At 35.0% G+C, this 20,777-nt stretch overlaps 1 long non-coding RNA gene across 4 annotated transcripts; it reads left to right on the forward strand.

The window, feature by feature from the left end:
- Window positions 1-3,337: 3,337 nt before the first annotated feature.
- Window positions 3,338-8,338, forward strand: LOC139869508 (uncharacterized). 4 transcript variants are annotated; one of them, XR_011766130.1, is made up of 6 exons: window positions 3,338-3,570; window positions 3,871-4,418; window positions 5,078-5,162; window positions 7,421-7,562; window positions 7,880-8,041; window positions 8,158-8,338. It is a non-coding gene; the product is annotated as an uncharacterized lncRNA (long non-coding RNA). The 4 variants fall into 4 exon arrangements; XR_011766136.1 differs by having other exon boundaries at window positions 5,110-5,162; XR_011766125.1 differs by lacking the exons at window positions 3,338-3,570; window positions 3,871-4,418; window positions 5,078-5,162 and having other exon boundaries at window positions 6,807-7,562; window positions 8,155-8,338.
- Window positions 8,339-20,777: the final 12,439 nt, after the last annotated feature.

Consider the following 20,777-nt stretch of genomic DNA (forward strand, 5'->3'; position numbering starts at 1 on the left):
GACGCCGTCCCGATTTCTGGACGCCGTCCAGATGGGCAGTCACAGAAATGTTTTTTTTTTTGGTGTCGTGTTTTTGGTAAATCAATGTTGGGTTGTTACATCATGTAAATAAGTCATGAATGATTACTAATATTTTTGTAATTTTATGAGATATTTCATGCTAGTTGCCAAATGATGGTTCCCACATGTGTTAGGTGACTCACATGGGCTGCTAAGAGCTTATAATTGGAGTGTATATACCAATAGTACATACATCTAAAAGCTGTGTATTGTACGAGTACGAATACGGGTGCATACGAGTAGAATTGTTGATGAAACTGAACGAGGATGTAATTGTAAGCATTTTTGTTAAGTAGAAGTATTTTGATAAGTGTCTTAAAGTCTTTCAAAAGTGTATGAATACATATTAAAACACTACATGTATATTCATTTTAACTAAGTCGTTAAGTCATCGTTAGTCGTTACATGTAAATGTTGATTTGAAACCTTTAAGTTAACGATCTTGTTAAATGTTGTTAACCCAATGTTTATTATTTCTAATGAGATGTTAAATTTTTATATTATCATGATATTATGATATATTAATATATCTTAATATGATATATACACATTTAAATGTCGTTACAACGATAATCGTTACATATATGTCTCGTTTCGAAATCCTTAAGTTAGTAGTCTTGTTTTTACATATGTAGTTCATTGTTAATATACATAATGACATGTTTACTCATCATTTATCATGATTAAACATAGTGTATCAATATCTTAATATGATTCATATGTATTTAGTAAGACGTTGTTATAACGATAATCGTTATATATATCGTTTCGAGTTTCTTAAATCAATAAACTCAATTTTATGTATATAACTTATAGTTAAAATACCTAATGAGAAATTTAGTTATCATAATATCATGTTAACTATATATATATATATATATATATATATATATATATATATATATATATATATATATATATATATATATATATATATATATATATATATATATATATATATATATAATCATATATATGTCATCATATAGTTTTTACAAGTTTTAACGTTCGTGAATCACCGGTCAACTTGGGTGGTCAATTGTCTATATGAAATATATTTCAATTAATCAAGTCTTAACAAGTTTGATTGCTTAACATGTTGGAAACACTTAATCATGTAAATATCAATTTCATTTAATATATATAAACATGGAAAAGTTCGGGTCACTACATGGTACTCATGACCATTTACTTTATCTCGGTATGCCCTTGTTAAACTTTTGATATTATGAATTTTAATAATTACTAATAACTTGAGGTTTTTGCTTATATGTGAATAATTTATTTGTAGGTAGTGCTTTTGGATTGAAAAGATTTAGTGAAGACCTCGGACTTATGCTTCAAGACTTGGTTATTTTTTATTAATTGTCAAATGTTACTTTACTCATATGTTGAATATCATGTTGTTTAAGTTACCTATGTTTAGTGATGTTTTCAAAAAAATAATGTATTTAATCTTTTATTTTAGTTTATGAAATTTCTGTTTACTTTGAATGTATATATATATATATATATATATATATATATATATATATATATATATATATATATATATATATATATATATATATATATATATATATATATATATATATGCCGTTGCAATAAATTATTTAGAACCTTGAAATTGGTTACAAAGGGTCCTAATACATGATTTTTAGGACACTATTTGTCTGATCGTTAATGATATTATAGGATCTTTATTCATGATTTTCATAAACTTATTAGAACCCTTTTTAAAAATCTTAATATGTTTTTTAGGACCCTTAAATAAAGTGCTTATATGTTTTAAAATATTAGAAGTCACATTATATGACCTTATAATAAGATCCTAATAAGTTCATGAGATCCTTCTTAAGGGTCCTTAATGATATTATAGAACCCTTATTCATAGGTTTCATAAACTTTTTTCAGCTATTAGGACCTTTTTTAAAGATCCTAATATGTTTTTTAGGACCCGTAAATAAAGTCCTTATATATTTTAAAATATTAGAAGTCACATTATATGACACTATAATAAGGTCCTAATATGTTCACGAGACCCTTCATAAAGGTCCGTAATGATATTATAGAACCTTTATTCATGGGTTTCATAAACTTTTTTCAGCTATTAGAACCTTTTTTAAAGATCCTAATATGTTTTTTAGGACCCTTAAATAAAGTACTTATATGTTTTAATATATTAGATGTCACATTATATGACCCTATAATAAGGTCCTAATATGTTCATGGGACCTTTCGTAAGGGTTCTTATACATTTTTTAAAACACTTTTGTAATAACGTCCTAATATGTAGTTAGTACCCTTATTAGTCTTTTGGGACGCCACCTTGGGAGAACCCTTTCGTTAAGGGTCGTATCAGCTCAAAGGTCCTATTAGAGTACATAATAGGACCTTTTTGGGTCCTAAAAGGCCATTTTTCTTGTAGTGCTATTACACTCAAAATAAAATCATTAATGAGTGAGCAGTCGGGTTGGGTAAGGATAAAAACCGTTTACTCATGTTAGGCAAGTTTTGACCAGTTTCCTTATTCCAAGTCGACTTAGGGTGTTTTTAACTTGCACATACACATGCTCCATACAAGATGATCGACTTTTATACCAAAACAAACTTCAAAAGACCACTCCCAAAAGTCCTATGATCGACAAGCACTATGTCAGCTGTGTTTACCAAATGATCGGTTGGGCTAATAAATTTGTAATGACCATACGTCAGCTGTGCTTACCAAATGATCGGTTGGGCTAATAACAAAAACAATAAACAGCCATAGAATACAGATCGCAAACAACACTATATTAATCACCATATATCGGTTGGTCTAATAACAAAAATATTAAGCAAAGTTTATTAATATAGATAACAGGCTTTTAATATATTTGTAGGGTCATAAAAAAACCCAAACATGGTTATTTTGGGTTGATATATCCGGCTGTCTCTATGGTTGCCCAACATAAACATTATATGACAAGTTTACCCTTAGCTTGATATAATATATGCCTTTTGCTTATGGTTGTAATGTACTATTTTTTTATGATATATAAGGGAATATTGATGATGATGTGAAAAAGACGATGGAGGAAATAAAGGAGCAAACGGAGAATATCAAATTAATTTAGCACTGCTTTGTCATGTAAATACGATGTGTGTATTGTAATAGCATAGAATTATCATTTAATGTGTAGTCAATAACAATCTTAATTGCATACAATTGTCAGCGCTAAGCGCCCTGTGGTAAATCTTGTTTAGATGTTCTAAACACACTAAAAATAATCTCAATTTCAAATCTCAGTTTCAAGAACCCTATCCATAACCGATTTCTTATCTCAAATTAATTTCCCTAAAAACCTCGCTAGAAAAAAAAAATATATTACCTCAATCGTTTTCTTAATTGTTCACAATCGTTTGAGTAATAGATTAGTTATTCTAAAGCCATTTGTTCAATCATCGATTTCCCAATCAATATGTCCCAATTGAATTATCCTTCAGCTGTTCCTTCAATTAGATACAAAGGTTTGTAAAATTGCATTTCAGGTGTTGCAAAAGGGGGTGAAGCAGAAAAATTTATGGTCGGTATTTAGTTGAATCATTTGAAGGTCCTTTAGGTTATGTGTTGTTGATTAGTTGATAGTAATAAGGACAATAATAAGTATTAAGTAATAATATAGTAGGGTTTTAGATTACTATGAATATTGTGTAGGTCTTAGACTTTGCATTTGATGTCCTCAATAATTGGTAAAAAGAATTTGGGTTTTAATTAGTACAACGACATGTTTTGGGCGTAACTGATCCTCGATTTTGGGGGCCTTGCAGGTATATAACAGATGCTCATATTCAAGCATTGGATTTCGATGAGGCTAAAAAGTTGTGTCAAATGTCACTTAATATCCATAAAGAAAGCGGGTCATCCGCTTCTGTTGAGAAGCGTCAGTTAGGAGACTTATGGGTCTTGTTTGTGATGTGAAAGGTGAATACGAGGCTGCACTTGAACATTACGTGTTGGCTAATATTACTATGTCGGCATCGGGTCAAGACGCTAATATAGCTGAGTTTGATATGTGTATCGGTGATGCTTATTTATGTTTAGCTCATTATGATGAAGCTGTTTTTGTTTATCAAAAAGCGCTTAATGTGTTTAAGGCTACAGAAGGGGAGAATCATCCTTCGGTCACTTTTGTTTTTGTTCGTTTGGCTGAGCTGCACACAAAAAGGGAAAGTTTCTTGACTCAAAATCTTATTGTGGAAATGCTTTAAGGATTTACAATAAGCCCATGCCTAGAAGCCCGAATGATGGTCTTAATGGTCCAACACTCCCAATGTGAAATCAAATATGGGTGTAAAACAAGGCCGGGTCCAGTGCGGTATAAACCCTACCCGTTTTTCATTTATATTTTCTTTTCCACCGCCGAATTTAAATTTTCTTCGTTTCAGGTTTTGGTTATCTCCTGCGCTTTTGCAATTTCTTCTTTATACTTTCATTTTAATTTCTCTATATTTGCTATTTGTGATGCTGAATCTATTCTGCTTTGTTCTATGTTATCTGCTTAATTGATGCCATGGTTTTATTATTACTTATATGTCTGCTTTCACACTTTTCACATATGTTTTGTAGATGATTATAGAGATATTATGATCGCCTCTTTTAGAAAAAATAAAAAATTGATTCTGTATACACATAATAGTTGAGGCAATATCAGTGCTAAAGAAATACGTTATTTTATATTTTATTTTATTTTTTATTACATATACAGTATATTTTTATTAGTTGATGCATATATGTTGTTTTGTGGCTGATTATTGATATCTTTTTGGAAATGTAATAATTAAAAATTTGTATAGATCTTATGTTTGTATTTGTTGCTATTTTTACGATATGTATCCCATTTTATTGTACATTTTATATAGAAATATAAATATATATGACTTGTCTAGTGAACACTTCTACTAAATTATTGCACGTGTTTATGATACAGTTTTCAAGTCTTTGTTACTAAATGAATTGTGCTTATTTTTTTACCAGGTCTAAGGTTATCTGTTTGATTACATTTATAGATTATTGACAATCATGGCGACTCAACTGAGCAAAACTGAGCAAAAAACGAAAGGTCAGTCTTTACAAACTCTGTTACAAGTTGATATTATATATATATATATATATATATATATATATATATATATATATATATATATATATATATATATATATATATATATATATATATATATATATATATATATATATATATATATATATATATATATATATATATATATATATATATATTGGTAGGATGAAGAGGGAAGTAACCATTCGGGGGGAAGCGGGGGGAAGCAAAAACTTTTTTTTTTTTCGTTTTTTGAAAAAACTTTGTTCACGAACATTATAGATGAGATGAAAATATGAACATTTAGTAGAGACACTTTGTGATAAATATTTTTATTTTGGCGGGAAAACGCTCGAAGAAGTAATATATAACAATTATCGTGTTTTTCGAGGGTATTTTGAGGTTTTAGCTATTGGGGTTTAGATATTAGGGTTTAGATATTAGGGTTTATAGGGTTTAGATATTAGGGTTTAGAAATTTAGGGTTTAGGGTTTAGATTTAGGGTTTAGATTTAGGATTTAGATAGAGTTTTTAACACGAACGGTTTAGAGTTTAGGGTTTAGGGTTTGGTGTTTTGGGTTTATGGAATAAACCCAAAACACCAAACCCTAAACCCTAAACCCTAAACTCTAAATCGGGCTAAATTTTACTTCACAAAACATGAAGAAGAAAAAAAGACGTTCATATTCTTCACGAACAATATTATCTTGAATGTTATTTTTGTCGATCGTTTTCCCGCCTAAATAATGACATTCATCACGAAGTGTCTCTTCTAAATGTTCATATTTTCGTGTGATCTTGATGCCGGAAAAAAAAAATTCCAAAAAAAACGGAAAAAAAAAATTTTTTGCTTCCCCCCGATTGGTTACTTCCCCATTGATCCTGCCCCATATATATATATATATATATATATATATATATATATATATATATATATATATATATATATATATATATATATATATATATATATATATGGGGCAGGATCAATGGGGAAGTAACCAATCGGGGGGAAGCAAAATTTTTTTTTTTTCGTTTTTTTTGGAATTTTTTTTTCCGGCATCAAGATCACACGAAAATATGAACATTTAGAAGAGACACTTCGTGATGAATGTCATTATTTAGGCGGGAAAACGATCGACAAAAATAACATTCAAGATAATATTGTTCGTGAAGAATATGAACATCTTTTTTTTCATGTTTTGTGAAGTAAAATTTAGCCCGATTTAGAGTTTAGGGTTTGGTGTTTTGGGTTTATGGAATAAACCCAAAACACCAAACCCTAAACCCTAAACTCTAAACCGTTCGTGTTAAAAACTCAATCTAAATCCTAAATCTAAACCCTAAACCCTAAATTTCTAAACCCTAATATCTAAACCCTAATATCTAAACCCCAATAGCTAAAACCTCAACATATGCTCGAAAAACACGATAATTGTTATATATTACTTCTTCGAGCGTTTTCCCGCCAAAATAAAAACATTTATCACAAAGTGTCTCTACTAAATGTTCATATTTTCATCTCATCTATCTATAATGTTCGTGAACAAAGTTTTTTCAAAAAACGAAAAAAAAAAAAAAAGTTTTTGCTTCCCCCCGAATGGTTATTTCCCTCTTGATCCTACCCCTATATATATATATATATATATATATATATATAAACGCTCGAAGAAGTTTCATTTTCAAAACTAAGAGTTGTGGCAAAGAAGTAGTCGGCTTTATTGGAAATTGTGTTGAACCAAAATGGGACAGGCTTGTGTACAAATCGAGTTGTTAGACCAAGCTGCTGATTTGTTTAAAAAAGTAAAGGGTGTTTTAGAGGTTGAATATGGTCCTCATCATCTTGATACACTTGTTGTTAATCGTAATTTTGCTAGTACTTATGATGCAATGGGAAGGTGGCTTGTAAAGTTGTAATCATATTATAAACGCCTGAAAGGAGGCAGAAAAGGTTGTCACTTGTCAAAAAAAAAAAAAAAAAAAAAAGAAAAAAAAAACTAATGTATTCAAAGATGAAGCAACATGTGATTCCCACTTTGTTTAGTTATCGATCTTAATATGGGAATGTGAAAAAGGTGGAAACCTTAAGCCATTGTAAGTGATTATGGTAATTAAATGTCAGCTATTACGACCATGTATATCTTATACTCATTACTTTTTTTCAATTTATGTACATTGTGTTTTTCTATTAAACTCATATGTGTTTTTTTTTTTCTGATAAATTCGGGGTTAACTCTGTTGTGGCCGGTGTAAATAAGGAAGCGTCTAGAGAACGAGGATCCACATGTATTTGCATTTGGTGGATTGACAACTGCAGCCCAAATTTTTAGACCAGACTGTCTTTTGGGTGAAGGAGGTTTCAGGAGAGTATATAAACGGCGGTTATAAAGTAAGAACAAGGTATATTAGACTTACCGAGTTTTTGTTTCTATTTATTTTAGTACTGTTTCTTCATTCTTTCAGTTTATCATTGATAAGAGGCATACTCTGACTTTAGAGAGTCAAATCATGTACATTTTTTATTTTCTGGCTTGATAAAATTGTCATATAGTGTCAAAATATTATGTATATATAAAATATAAGTTGTATATTTTGAAATGGTCAATAATATATATGTATATATAAAATATTAATTATCTACAACATTGATGTTATCATGTTAAGCCTACTTCACCACCCTAACTTGGTAAATTCAATCGGATATTGTATGGCACTAGGATCACTGGAAGACCATGTACATGGTGAGTTGAAACTTTTGACATCTTCTCACAGTTAATAGACATGGGGTGAAGTTAGTGTTCATGTGGCGATAAAAAAAGATGAAGATTTTATAAGATCATATGGCTTACTTGGACTTGGCCAAATTGAAGATGTTATTGGTACATCTATTGTGTGGCCATCTTCTTTAATCTCGATATTCCATTGTTAAATTGTTGATGTAATTAGGTTTTCTAACTTGGAAGCTTATGCTTATACATCGATTATTTGTTAGTAGGTTGCCACAAGATTGAGAAGATTGCATGATTACAAGGGATTTATACTTGATGATGTTGCTGCTTTTTCCTTTTCAAATGTTGTTCCTGTTGGATTACTTTGATTGTGGATGTTTTTTTAGTGTGTCACTTATTTATCTTGTATTTAGTTTGCAACAATATTTTATTTAATGAAAATTATTAATGACATGTCTATATTGATTAAACAAATATATATATATATATATATATATATATATATATATATATATATATATATATATATATATATATATATATCTCATTGGAATCATTGTGATAATAAGCAAATGAAAGAAAATAATTTTAGGACTCTTTTTGAATCTATTAAATTTTTTTAATCGTGAACTACTAAGGTCATTGCCATTACAAAGCCATTACATATAAAATTTTATAGGACCCTTTTTGGCTTTTTGGGAGTACTAATTAGTATATCGTTAGCTTCTTAATATCATAGTTATGACATGATAATTACAAAATATATTTTTAGAACCCTTTTTATAAGTTCTAAATTCATCACATTTATTGATATCATGGCCATTATAGATTATCTATATTAGGACCCTTATCGGTCGTAATAAAGAGTCTCAAATATGTTTTTAAGGACCTTTTTCCTTCGTAATAAAGGGTCCCAATATGTTTTTAAAGACCATGGTCCATCGTAATAAAGTGTCACAATTAGTTTTTAGGACCTTTAATAAAGGGTCCTGAAATGTTTCTAGGACCCTATTTACTAACGTAGATCGTCACATGATAGGACCTTTTTTGGGGTCCTTATAGGTCATTTTTTTGGGACCCTTTTACCTTTAGTGACGCCTTATCTAGTAACCGTTCAGAAAAGTGTCCTATGAGCAAAAGTTTCCCAAACTGGCACATATTAGGACCCTTTTGGGGGTCCTGTAAGGTCATTTTTGTTGTAGTGGACTTTTAAGTTAATATACAGCCTGCGTTTTTTTGGACTAACATATTGATTTAATGGGTCCTTGTGGGCTGTCCAAAAATAAATGCATGGCATTGTTATAGTCTATAAATATAAATTCTAGAGATAAATATAGATTAGTATCGAGTTTTATAAAATGTGATATTTTAAAATGAGATGTACAAACTTTGGACAATAAATAGTTGGACATAAAACCGTAGCATAGTTTTACCTATATGTTAAGTCGTGATAATTGATAGAATGATAAATATATAGGTAGACTTGTTAGCTAAAGAGAGCCATTTTAAAGAATAATTTTAGCAACACTATCAAGTGAGTTCTTGCAATTTACGACTTTGAGATACATGTTATTTTAAGTGTTAAAAATCATATGCATGCATGCAGTGGCGGATCCAGGAAAAATTTTCACCGGAGGCATTTTTTTTTTAAAACGTAGGAATTTATTTGGCAATATATAGAGTTTTGGGGCAAAATATAGAGTTTTTTGAGCAAAATTTGGAAGTTTTTGGGGCAAAATATGGAGGTTTTGGGGCAAAATATGAAGGGTTTGGGGCAAAAAAAATTTCCACCGAGGGCAAAATCGAAAAACCGAAAAAAATTGCACTAAAATTTCAAAATCCACCGGGGGCGGCCGCCCCCCTCCGTTACACTTTGGATCCGCCTATGCATGCATGCTATGAATGAATATGTCTATGTGATACATTGGTGGATTTGTCGGGACACGGACTTACAGTTACAGATGTCGGGACACCGACTTACGGTTATAGATACAGATTTATAAAAACCGGTATAAGTGTTTATACACTAATATATACTTGGTTATGTCTGGGCACCGACCAGTCATGCTACAAGTATTAGTGCATTTACACTAATTACTTGGTACGTTTTTATACAGTTCCACCTGATGTATTCACTAAAGTATGAGATTTCATTACAGTCTTGTTACTGTTTTCATGAATATTTATGCATGGCAAATACAATTATTTTTAATGTTATGAACTTGCTATATAACCATACATTTTATCATATAGTTGCAATGAATGATTCTTATATGAATGTATTTTATTGTATTTTTTGTATGCGTTAAGAATGCTTGAACTCACTAAGTTTTTGCTGATTAGTATTTGTAAACATGTATCTCAGGACCTAAGGATAGGACAAGTACAAGCAAAGATAAGGACTAGGGATGACAATGGATCGGATATGGAGCGGGTGATGCCGTATCCATATCCATATCCATTTAGTTTTTGTTCATCCATATCCATATCCATATCCGTTTAGTTTCAGGTCATCCATCCATATCCATATCCAGTGGATTAAGCGGGTTAATGAATATCCAATGGATATTATAAAAATGTTATGATATTTTTTTATATGCGATTAAAATAAAAATGTAGTATAGCAGAAATAAATATAACATGACATATTTAAAATCTACCCATAAGAATGTGTAATCTTTGTTGAAGATATAACAAAATTTATTACTTTTACTATAAAACATGGATTATGAAAAATTAAATATGAAATTTGCAAGTTTATTTTATTAGATATGCGCGTTTTATTGTAATATATTATAGTTATTTCATTATAAGGTTGAAAGTAAAATATAAATCTAACGATAAATGAACTTGTAATAGTAAATATGTAAGCATATATCTATATTTATGTATCTGTATATGTTTTCGGGTGGTAATGGATATATCCATGGATGAAATTTTTCATCCATGTCCATATCCATATCCACTTAGGTTCATCCATATCCATTTAGCTTCGTCCATATCCATCACGAAGCGGGTGGATCGGATGGATATCCACTGGATCGGGTGGCCATTGCCATCCCTAATAAGGACCTAAGGATAGGACAAGTACAAGAAAAGATAAGAAAAGGTCCGAAGTAAAGAAGACAGTGCTTTTTGTGGTTTCTTTTGTTATGATCATAAGATATGTAATTAGAAGTTTAATATTTTAAGGCTTCCACTATTATGTATTGTAAGATACGCAGTATTGTATATGTTTTGAATGTTCACATAGTCGTAAGTCGACACCTGGTAACGAGGGTGTCACATATTACGTAACACACATAATAATCAAGCAAACACACATTTCGTAAGGCACATAATAGTCAGACCAACATTTGTTCAAATGTCAAATTAAGCACAAACTTCACAAACATAAGTTTCATGAACCACACGTCTTGATCATGCTTCCTACACTCTTTTGCATGAAAGCGCCTTTGCCATGTCTTTCATGGTCTTCATGAGCTAGGAATTGTTCTTTCTGAGCTTCACTTCTTTCTAAAGGATCTTGTCAACCCTTGCGCTTCGGTTCATGTTCAAGAATTCTTCATAGTTTTTCTCCATGTTTTCTTCCTCACTTTCGGAGGTAATTTCCTTTACTCCGGATGCCTCACCAGGGTCGTATTTTTCAATATCCTCTGAGTCACTGTCTGAGATTGTGTGGCTCTTGCAAATGTACCTTGTTGATGACTGCTTCTGACAACAGTGAGTTTGTTGATAGGTTCAAGAGACGGAGCATGCGAGATGTGATGAGTGGCCTTTAGATGAGCAAACAACATGCTAAGATGTAGACCGTATGGAAGCACTTTATTTGATTCTGTGAGCACTTTGTTCATTCTAGAAGCCATAAGAAATGCTACATTGATGGTTTGATCAAACTCAATAGCCCACATGACAAATATTTTAGTGGCATGAATATTTTCATGATTTCCTCCTTTGCAGTAGATGTTGTGATCTATTATCTTGTTCCAAATGTCGTACTTAGGTAATAGATCCCTTTCCATTAATCCATGAGCAAGAATTTCTGAGTGGTTGGCGTCTGGGTTGTAGAAGTGGTTTAGAAAGTCGGTTGCTTGTATGTACTTGGGAAGATTTTCCATCTTGTGTCGCCTACTGTAGAAGTAGAGCCCTATAGCAGGAACACACAAGATTGTGCCAAATTGCTCCAGAGTGAGTTTATGCCATCGATTACCAAGATGAAATCTTACTATGTCGTCCTCAAAATTAAAGTTGGCATAGAATTCTTTCACAAGTTCTGGATAGACCATCCCTTTGAGGACAAGAAATGCAGTTAGTCCCAGATGCGAAAACTTTTCAACTGCTTCAGAAAACTTTTTGTAATTTACCTGTAAGAACCAGTTTTCCTCAGTTGTTTGGGACGCTGTCCAAATGTGTGGGGCGCCGTCCAAGTGTGAAGGACTGGACGCCATCCAATAATTTGAACGCCGTCCAGATGGGCTGGCAGACAAGCTGTTTTGCTTTTAAATATTCAAAGGGGTTAGTTTGTTCTTTTCACTTGTTGAACGAATTTAAGGCCACTAGATCAGATTGGAGTGAGTCATTACTCCATTTTCAACTACCACCTCCTATCCACTTGAATTCTAGAGAGAGAAAGGTTTTAGCGTGAGAAAGCTTAATCCAAAGAAGAAGAAGCTAGTTTCGGGCCAAAGTGTGTGTTTTAAAGTTGTTCATCTACTTCCTAGCTACGTTGTGATAGTGGTGGTAAGTCTTAAACCTAATTTCCTCATTTTAAGTTGTTATGGGTTAGGGTTTGGGCTATAGATGAACATAAAACCCATATTTGATGATTTTGGGTGTTCTTGGGTAAGATTGAGTCATGAAGACTCAATAGTAACTGACCCAGGGTTTCAAAGTGTAAATTGGTGTTTGTGAGTTCTAAATTGGTTAGTTAACTACTAGCACATCTTGATGTGAAGTAAGTGGGTGTTATTTGAGTATTTGGTGACCAATTGGGTGTGTGAACCTTGAAATAGGTCAAATGGGTCTTTGATGACCTAAGTTGTCTAAATATGTGTGGAAATGCGATAACCTTGTGTTAATGAATAATTTAAGACCCGAAACTTGCTAGTGTTAGGGTTTTGGCGATGTTGACCTAATATGATTATTAAGAGTGCAAATGGGTCGAAATTGCACAATGAGTCAAAAGGATACAAGGATGGCGAGTGAGTTGATCGACCAACTCGATTGTGTGATTGATTATATGCATTATGTATATATAGGTACGTCGCGTTGAAGGTTGCGAGTTTGATTATCTCACCAAAGACGTTAAGGTGAGTGGAATAATTATATATGTATGTATATGATTTATTTACTTGTGGGGTATGGGTTAAAGTTCGATGTTGACGATACCATATCCTAGAGTATATTGTTGGTTGATGAGGGTTAAAGTTCGATGTTGATGATACCTCATGTATGGATTGAAAGTTCGGTGTCCACGAAGCCATACACTATTGTAGTGACATTTTATGAGGGTTTAAGTTCGATGTTGACGATACCTCATATGTGGGATTAAGTTCGATGTTGACGATACCACATTTATTAGTACGAATGGGAATTAAGTTCGATGTTGACGACACCATTCGTTGGGCTAGCCTTGGGATTTGAGTACTAATGGATGTTGTGAACATCAATGTTTATGTATTCGTGTTGTAGCATGTTGTATTGTTGTGTTATATGCTATTGTTGTACTAGCTTTGTTATCGTGCTTTTAGCGTTATACATTATAAAGGTATGCTAATTACGTTGCTAGTATGTATGCGGATTTGGTGTAAGTGATTGCATGTAAGTAAGTTATATATGTATATGTATAATTATTGCATTCACTAAGCTTTAGCTTACCCTCTCGTTGTATACCTTTTTAGGCTCCGGCGTGGACAAAGGAAAAGGTATTCAGTTAGATTAGTGGTCACCCGCTTATTTTGATAGGGGATGCTTTTGGGTTAGCTTTTGGAAGTCGGCCAAGATTTGGGTAGTTTAACCCCAAACACCATGCTCTAGGTGTCGTTTGGAATTTAAACTATGATGGTCGAAACTTGTATTTTGAACGAATTTTGTAAAATGGGACATTGTGGGCCCGTTGTTGTAAAACTCGTTTTCATGATGAAAATCTCTTAGTTTTACTTATTATAACACGTTGTGAAAAGGTTTTCATTTAAGTGTATCGGGAAGCGGGATTTCCGCTCGTGTAATTTGGAACCCAAGATTAGAACCTGACAGTTCATTGGGACGTCGTCCCAATTGTTTGGACGCCGTCCAAGTCTTCAGTACTGGACGCCGTCCAGGAATCTGGACGTCGTCCAGATGTACTTGTCCAAATTTTTTTTTAGGTGTGTTTTTTATATAACGAGGTCGGGTCGTTACAAGTGGTATCAGAGCATGGTCTAAGGGATTTAGGCGACTTGAGATAGGTGCCTAGACTTAGACTTTATGGTGTATGCGCGTTATGCGGGACTTGTAGGAGACGGGTCGGACCGGGGATTGGTTAGTGCCTAGTTTTAGGTGAACTAACTATGCGATAATTGTTTTGTGTTGTGTTTTGCAATCATCAAGCGAGATAGACGTTGTACTAGCAAGTTAATGTGACGTGATCGCGTAACAATGATTAGCTACCATTGTTACGGGTTCAAATCGTGTCGAACAAGGGAAATACGACGATTGTTGAGCAAGATGGGGCGGTGAGGTGTTCATGTATATTGTGTCATGTCTTTTCGTTCATTATTTAATTTACTTCGTTTTATAGAATGAAAATGAGAAATGGACATGATACCAATGAAGGACGCACGAGGGAGGACGTTGAACTCATGGCCAAGGTTGAGGCCATCTTTAAAAGGCTAAAAATGGAATTTCTTGACGATGTCCGAAGGGTTTTCCAAGAATCGGTTGATGGGCAAGTAACCAAAATGATCAATGAGCGAATGAATGCCGCGATCTAGGAGGCATTAGAAGCTAGAAACATTCATCCTCGTGGTGAAGGGGGTGATGGTAATGGTGGTTATGGAAGGCGAGACTTCCATTACAAAAATTTCAAGGATGCTCAACCCCCGATGTTTAATGGGGTACGAGATTCGTTAAAAAGCACATGTTGGATTTCCGATATTGAGGGAGCTTTTCGTACCGCGGAATGTCCTCCCGAGAAGAAGGCGATGTATGAGTCTAGCACGTTGCGAGAAGAAACGAAGTTGTGGTGGGATGATAAGATCCAATTATATGGTGAAGAGCAATGCATGAGCTTGACGTGGGAGGAGTTTAAGAAGGAATTTTCAAAGAATACTGAACTTCTTCCGACCTTGATAGAATCTAGGACGAGTTGCACAATTTGTGACAAGGTTCAATGGACTTGGTTACTCTCAAGTCTACCTTCTTGGTAAAGACTCGTTTTTGTCCGGAATATGTTGGTGACGACCACAAGTTGATGAAGGATTTCTACCGTACCATGAATGATGAGTTGAAGGGTAAGATTAGTCGGGGAATGGCTAAGTCTTTTGAAGAGTTATTTAAGTTGGCCCGAGGTTTCGAGCCAGAGGTTCCAATGAAAAGTGATTTCTCTTTTTCTAAGAGAAAGTTTGAGGGTTCAAGTCATTCGAACGTTTCCAACAAGAAAAACAAGAAGGGTTCCAAAAGTGTGAATAGTGTGAAGAAGAGTGGTTTTGGGAACTTTATCCCTACTTGCTACAATTGCGGGGTACGTGGTCATTTGGCTAGAGATTGTACGAAGCCAACTTTGACAAACAAGCTCACTTGTTTTAATTGCAACAAAGAGGGGCACCGAAAGTCAGAGTGTCCCGATTTGAACACCGATCATGTTAAGAGGTTGGAGAAGGCGGCGGGTACGGCTAGGGGTCGCAATTATTTGATGACTAATGACGAGGCCAAGCAATCCAATGAAGTTGTCTCAGGTACTTTCATGGTTAACTCTAATCCGGCAAGGATAGTTTTTGATAGTGGTGCTAACTTGTCGTTTGTGTCACCAAAGTTTGTGCCTAAACTTAATAAACCGTTAGCTAAGTTAAGTCATCCGGTAGAAGTTGAAATAGCGGATCGCAAGACGGTGCTAGTGGGTGATGTGTGTAAAAATTGTGATGTTGTGTTTGGTGCCGAAAACTTTAAAATTGATCACATCCCGATGACTTTAGGTGATTTTGAAATTGTCATTGGTATGGATTGGCTCGATCGTTATAGAGCCGATATTGCATGCCATGAAAAATCTATTCATGTGAAGACCCCTAGTGGGGGAGAATTAATTATTCATGGCGATAAGCGAAGAAGACTTGTGCCGATATGCACTTTTGCACGGGCACGTCGTTTCCTTGTTAGTGGTGGTATGGCTTTTCTTGCCCATGTTGTTGATACTCGTGAAGAGCCACCACCCATTCGTGAAATTTTAGTGGTTAGTGAATACGAAGACGTTTTTCCGGATGAATTACCGGGTGTTCCGGCCGAAAGACAAGTTGAATTTCGCATTGAGTTGGTTCTGGGAGCTACTCCCATTGCTAAAACTCCTTATCGTTTAGCACCGACGGAGAGGCAAGAGTTGTTAAATCAAACCCAGGAGTTGCTTGAAAAGGGTTTTATTCGACCGAGTGCTTCGCCGTGAGGCGCTCCGGTTTATTCGTGAAGAAGAAGGATGGTAGTATGCGGATGTGCATCGATTATCGGGAGTTGAACAAAGTGACGATAAAGAATCGTTATCCATTGCCTCAGATTGATGATTTGTTTGATCAACTCCAAGGTGCAACGTATTTCTCTAAAATCGACCTACGGTCTGGCTATCACCAAATGCGGGTCCGTGAGGAAGATATTGAGAAAACGGCTTTTCGAACGCGTTATGGGCATTTTGAGTTTATGGTAATCCCTTTTGGTCTTACGAATGCACCGGCGGCATTCATGGATCTTATGAACCGAGTGTGCCAACCTATGTTGGACAAGTAGGTAATTGTGTTCATTGATGACATACTTGTTTATTCAAAGAGTATGAAGGAACATGAACATTATTTGCGGGGTGTGTTGAAGACGTTGCGGAAGGAGAAGTTATATGCTAAATTCTCCAAATGTGAATTTTGGCTAAGGGAAGTTCAATTCCTTGGCCATATTGTGAACAAAGATGGCATTAAGTGGATCCGGGGAAGATCGAGACGGTAAAGAGTTGGGGACGACCGACTACGCCTAAGGAAATCCGAAGTTTTCTCGGATTGGCCGGTTATTATAGTCGGTTTATCCAAGACTTTTCTAAAATTGCTTCTCCATTGACGAAATTGACGAGAAAGAACGCGAGGTTTAATTGGGAGAACGAGCAAGAAATTGCTTTTCAATTGTTAAAAGAGAAGTTGTGTCAAGCTTCGGTTTTAGTATTGCTGGAAGGTGTAGAAGACATGACGGTTTATTGTGATGCTTCCTTAAATGGGATCGGGTGTGTTCTAATGCAAAGAGGTAAAGTCATCGCGTATGCCTCTCGACAATTAAAGGAACACGAAACGAGATATCCGACTCATGATCTTGAGTTGGCGGCGGTTGTTCATGCGTTGAAAATTTGGTGCCATTACTTGTATGGTGTCAAGTGTACGATTTATTCGGATCACAAGAGTTTGAAACACCTTTTCGATCAACGAGATTTGAATTATCGTCAACGTAGATGGATGGATGTGGTGAAAGACTATGATTGTGAAATACTTTATCATCCGGGTAAGGCAAATGTGGTCGCGGATGCGTTAAGTCGGAAGAGTCAACATCCGGCGATACGAGTAGGATCGTTACGCATGATTATTACTAATGATTTTCTTGTAAACCTTGGCGAGACTCAAATTAAAGCTTTTGTTAACAATAAGCATGAGGAACGAATCGTGGGACAAACGGAGTCTATTACCTTAGGTCCACATGGTTTGTTATCTTTTCAGGGAAGAGTGTGGGTGCCTAAAATGGGTGATAATCGATGAGTGCTACTTGATGAAGCACATAAGTCAAAGTATTCTATTCATCCGGGCGCGACGAAAATGTATCTTGATTTAAGGAAGGAGTATTGGTGGCCGGACATGAAACGTGATGTTGTTAAGTATGTTGAGCAATGCGTCACGTGTTTGCAAGTTAAAGCCGAACACCAAAAGCCGTATGGTAAATTACAACCATTAGAAATCGCGAAGTGGAAATGGGAGCACATTACCCTGGATTTCATCACAAAGTTACCTACAACGGCGAGAACACAATTTGATTCGATTTGGGTGATAGTTGATCGATTGACGAAAAGTGCTTTGTTTCTTCCCATTCGGGAAGCGATATCGTCTGAGACCTTGGCTAAATTGTTCATCAAGGAAGTGATATCGAGACATGGGGTTCCTATATCTATTATTTCGGATCGAGATACCCGTTTTACATCTCGGTTTTGGGAAAAGTTTCATGAAGATATGGGTACACAATTGAAATTGATCATGATGTACCATCCTCAAATGGACGGTGAAACCGAACGTACGAATCAAACTTTGGAGGATATGTTACGGGCATGCATTATTGATTTCGGTGGTAGTTGGGATGAGCACTTGCCTTTGGTGGAATTCTCGTACAATAATAGTTATCATACTAGTATTGGGATGCCACCCTATGAGATGCTTTATGGGCGGAGGTGTCGAACTCCGATTTGTTGGGGCGAAGTGGGTCAAAGAGAAATCGGGAGCACCGATTTGGTCTTAGAGACAAATAGCAAGATTGAGACGATTCGGACTCACTTGAAAGCGACTCAAGATAGACAAAAGTCGTATGCCAACAAACGTAGGCGATTGATTGAGTTCCAAGAAGGTGACATGGTGATGCTTAAGGTTTCGCCATGGAAAGGTATTATTCGGTTTCGAAAACGGGGAAAGTTAGCTCCTCGGTTTATTGGGCCATTTAAAATTTTAGCTCGTGTTGGTGAAGTCGAGTATTGTTTGGAATTACCCAAAGAGCTTGCGGGGATCCATAATACATTTCATGTTTCCCATCTCCGTAAGTGTCTTGCGGATGATTCATCTTGGGTACCTTTAGACGAGATTGAGTTAAACAATAAGTTAGAATATGTTGAGGAGCCGATTGCTATACTCGATGAGAAGGTCAAGTGGTTGAGAAATAAAGAAGTGAGAACTTATAAAGTTCAATGGCGCCATTGTAAAGGTTTCGAGTTCACTTGGGAGCCCGAAGAGTTTGTGTTGGTGTATCTTCCCTCTTGTCATGCGGCTTGGATTACGAGGACGCAATCCGGTTCAAGTGGGGGAGAGTTGTAAGAACCAGTTTTCCTCAGTTGTTTGGGACGCCGTCCAAATGTGTGGGACGCCGTCCAAGTGTGAAGGACTGGACGCCGTCCAGATGGGCTGGCAGACAAGCTGTTTTGCTTTTAAATATTTAAAGGGGGTAGTTTGGTCTTTTCGCTTGTTGAACGAATTTAAGGCCACTAGATCATATTGGAGTAAGTCATTACTCCATTTTCAACCACCACCTCCTATCCACTTGAATTCTAGAGAGAGAGAGAAAGGTTTTAGTGTGAGAAAGCTCAATCCAAAGAGGAAGAAGCTAGTTTCGGGCCAAAGTGCATGCTTTAAAGTTGTTCTTCTACTTCCTAGCTACGTTGTGATAGTGGTGGTAAGTCCTAAACCTAATTTCCTCATTTTAAGTTGTTATGGGTTAGGGTTTGGGCTATAGATGAACATAAAACCCATATTTGATGATTTTGGGTGTTCTTGGGTAAGATTGAGTCATGAAGACTCAATAGTAACTAACTTAGGGTTTCAAAGTGTATATTGGTGTTTGTGAGTTCTAAATTGATTAGTTAACTACTAGCACATCTTGATGTGAAGTAAGTGGGTGTTATTTGGGTATTTGGTGACCAATTGGGTGTGTGAACCTTGAAATGGGTCAAATGGGTCTTTGATGACCTAAGTTGTCTAAATATGTGTGAAAATGCGATAACCTTGTGTTAATGAATAATTTAAGACCCGAAACTTGCTAGTGTTAGGGTTTTGGCGATGTTGACCTAATATGATTATTAAGAGTGCAAATGGGTCAAAATTGCACAATGAGTCAAAAGGATACAAGGATGGCGAGTGAGTTGATCGACCAACTCGATTGTGTGATTGATTATATGCATTATGTATATATAGGTACATCGCGTTGAAGGTTGCGAGTTTAATCATCTCACCGAAGACGTTAAGGTGAGTGGAATAATTATATATGTATGTATATGATTTATTTACTTGTGGGGTATGGGTTAAAGTTCGATGTTGACGATACCATATCCTAGAGTATATTGTTGGTTGATGAGGGTTAAAGTTCGATGTTGACGATACCTCATGCATGGATTGAAAGTTTGGTGTCAACGAAGCCATACACTATTGTAGTGACATTTTATGAGGGTTTGATGATACCTCATATGTGGGATTAAGTTCGATGTTGATGATACCACATTTACTAGGACGAATGGGAATTAAGTTCGATATTGACGATACCATTTGCTGGGCTAGCCTTGGGATTTAAGTACTAATGGATGTTGTGAACATCAATGTTTATGTATTCGTATTGTAGCATGTTGTATTGTTGTGTTATATGCTATTGTTATACTAGCTTTGTTATCGTGGTTTTAGCGTTATACATTATAAAGGTATGCTAATTACGTTGCTAGTATGTATGCGGATTTGGTGTAAGTGATTGCATGTAAGTAAGTTATATATGTATATGTATAATTATTGCATTCACTAAGCTTTAGCTTACCCTCTCGTTGTTTACCTTTTTAGGCTCCGGCGTGGACAAAGGAAAAGGTATCCGGTTAGATTAGTGGTCACCCACTTATTTTGATAGGGGATGCTTTTGGGTTAGCTTTTGGAAGTCGGTCAAG

Source organism: Rutidosis leptorrhynchoides, chromosome 1, assembly GCF_046630445.1.
Source record: "Rutidosis leptorrhynchoides isolate AG116_Rl617_1_P2 chromosome 1, CSIRO_AGI_Rlap_v1, whole genome shotgun sequence".
In the NCBI taxonomy this organism is placed as follows: domain Eukaryota; kingdom Viridiplantae; phylum Streptophyta; class Magnoliopsida; order Asterales; family Asteraceae; genus Rutidosis; species Rutidosis leptorrhynchoides.